General features: G+C 34.5%; 1 protein-coding gene across 2 annotated transcripts in view; it reads right to left on the reverse strand.

The window, feature by feature from the left end:
• The window catches only part of phactr4a (phosphatase and actin regulator 4a), a 31,888-nt gene extending 30,820 nt beyond the window's left edge, over positions 1 to 1,068 (reverse strand). For both annotated transcript variants that reach the window (XM_027286427.1, XM_027286426.1), the window contains exon 1: positions 733 to 1,068. The gene's annotated coding sequence lies outside the window, so the exon portion shown is untranslated. The remainder of the gene's footprint in view (positions 1 to 732) is intronic.
• Between the last annotated feature and the right edge of the window lie 2,062 nt (positions 1,069 to 3,130).

The following is a 3,130-nucleotide window of genomic DNA, read 5'->3' on the forward strand; positions in this document are numbered from 1 at the left end:
GATAGATAGACAGATAGATAGACAGATAGATAGACAGACAGACAGACAGATAGATACAGTCAGATAGACAGATAGATAGATACAGTCAGATAGACAGACATACAGATAGACAGATAGATAGACAGACAGATAGATAGACAGTCAGATAGATAGACAGTCAGATAGATAGACAGTCAGATAGACAGACAGACAGACAGACAGATAGACAGTCAGATAGACAGTCAGATAGACAGTCAGATAGATAAATAGAATAAAATACTGAGGTAGAAACAAAATAAATAAAAAGAAAAACACAGAATGGAATAAGGACACTTAAAAAAACACAAGATAAATAAGTAGATATACAAAAATAATAAGTTAAGAGAATTACAGAGCAACTAAAATCAAATAATATATATTGTATTTAACATTTTAACAGTGGTAAAGTGTTAAAAACAAAAACAGTAAATATCTCACACCAACAAGCTAAAACCAGACAGGTGAGCTCCAGGTACAGGTGCTAACTGAACAAACCTCGGGACATAAACGTTGCTGTAACAGTCTAAAAACTAATTTACAGTGTTTAAATGTTTTAAATGTTAAAGTGTCACAGCTCGGTTTGTGAGCTAAAGATAGCAGCGCATTACAAAGAGCAGTCTGCTAATCCAAGTCAGAGCCAGCAACAGGTGTTAGCGCTGTTAGCTCACACTTGTGGCTCTGGTTTTAAATTCAAAAACAAAAAAGGATACTCACCTTTAGTTTAGTAACTCGCTTTGAAGAAGAAGAAGAAGAAGAAGAAGAAGTGTATCCAGGAGACGAGTTTGTACCGGACTACTTTTGACACTTGTCGCCGCTGTCCATCATCATCATCAGGCGGAACTAGCTTCACTAACTCACTAACTGCCCTTTGACCCGAATAAAGTCATTAAAGTAACTTTCAGGAGATAAAACGTACAAACATCGCCTGAATTACGCACCTAGCAACGAAAAACGAGCCGTTAAATGTAGTTTTAAACTCCTCCGCGAGCACTTTGTTGGTGCTGCACGTTAAACTCCGGCAGGAAGATTAAGTACGGTTGTTGCGCATGCGCACTTCTTCTTCCTAGGAGGAGGAGGGGGAGGAGGGGGAGGAGGGGGGGCCCCCCCCCCCCCCACCTGGAGAAAAAAAAAAAAACCACGTGACCCCAACTGAGCTCTCCGGTATGCCGTAGCAGTGATAAGTGACTTTAAAAGTAACTTTACTTAACTTATTTGTACTGTACTTTAATTATGTAAGAAGACCAATTCAAGTTTAAGAACTTGTCCACTCAAGTTCTTAAAATGTTTGAAAAGAAAATAAGCTTTTTATATCATTTATATCATGGTCACTTATTTTTGTAATGCTATTTATATTATGGTCACTACTCTTGCAATAATACTATTATTTATATTATGTTATACTATTATTACTATTAATACTATTATTTATATTACTACTTTAGTACTTTTTGTAAATATGTACACTTGTGTTTTCCCTCCTTGATTCTATTTTTTGCTGCTGTAAACAAGTGAATTTCCCCATTGTGTGATAAATAAAGTATTATTTAATCTAATCTAATCTAATCTATGTCCTTATATTTATACTAATAACTCCATTTACACCATATTGCCTCACAGATGTCTTTTGCTTGTATATATTTTTAGATTTGTATATTTCTATTTTATGTTTTTTATATATATATTTTTTTTACATCTTTTACTATACTCGTGTCCATGCTGTTTGGGATAAGAGAGAAACGTAATTTCGATGCTCTGTATGTCCTGTACACATGGCAGCATTGACAATAAAGTTGACTTTTGACTTTGACTTTTCTTTGCAAAGTTTCTTACACTATGGTCACCTTACACTACAATACTCTTTTTATATATTATGCCACTTTTATCGTCAGTACTTGTCTGTTTTTGTAGGTTGATTGTTTTTCGTGGTTATTGTGTAGGTTAGAGATATTTCTGTCTGTTTATTGTGTTTTTTGTTTTGGCCTCTTCTACTTTTTTTTTCTAATTCTGTAGTGTATGCTACACTTTTCTCGCTGCTGTTACAAGTAAATTTCCCCATGGTGGGATGAATAAAGTATATATCTATGACAAATCAGAATCAGAAATACTTTAATAATCCCAGGGGGAAATTATTTAATCAAATCTTCCAGCCATACAGTATCTAACAATCCTAGCAGGCAAAAGGCTTCGGGCCGCATGATTGGCCTCTGGGCCGTACTTTGGACATCACTAGTTTAAAGTAAAGAATGGCTAAAAATAAGTTTGGCAACTTACTGTGAGGGAAAGACAGTTGTCATGGTTACAGTGACGGCACTGTAAAAGGTTTGTTCCCTCTCACCAGATTTTATCATTATTTTCTGTAAAAGGTTTGTTCCCTCTCACCAGATTTTATCATTATTTTTTGCTAAATAGTGACTTCAAAAACAAAGCTGTTTTGTTAAATCTGAGGAAAGTTTGTGGTTTGAAACGCTGATTTATACATTTATACAAGTTAATTTGGCTTATTTGATCAAATAAAGATTAAACAATAATTAACAATAGCAATATTTAATTAGTTTTTAACTGCTAGGATGGGAAAGTGTTTCTTCCCACAGGCAATCAGACTGTTAAACAGCTGCAAAATGTAAATAATGCACACTTTGCACCTTTGAGCTGCTGCTACTTATTTTTATTCAATATTTATCTCTAGATATCTACTAGAGGTAGATATTGTGTAATACATATGTATGAAGTCTACAGTCATACATATATTTATATGTAGCATATGTGTATATCTAAGTCTGTTACACTCTGACTGTTGTTTCTCTTGTCTTGTTTTGTCTGCACTTTATGTAGCCCTCGTTGAACTGTGTGTTGCACTTTAGTGTAGTCCTGTCTGCACTCTGTTTTATGTTTCATGTAGCACTATGGTCCTTGGCGAAGCACCCACTGAACCTGACTAGGCTTTTATACCTTAATAAGTATACCACAGTGCATTTTTCTAAAATAATGCTTTACCCTTGAATCCTTCCAGTCAATACAAAAAATGAATTGTACTACAGAGGTCTTGGAAATGTTATATTTATTGAACTGCTTTTCAACAGATCATATATTAACATATAAGTAATCTCTTCCT

The sequence above is a fragment of the Larimichthys crocea genome, chromosome XIII (assembly GCF_000972845.2).
Source record: "Larimichthys crocea isolate SSNF chromosome XIII, L_crocea_2.0, whole genome shotgun sequence".
Lineage (NCBI taxonomy): Eukaryota > Metazoa > Chordata > Actinopteri > Sciaenidae > Larimichthys > Larimichthys crocea.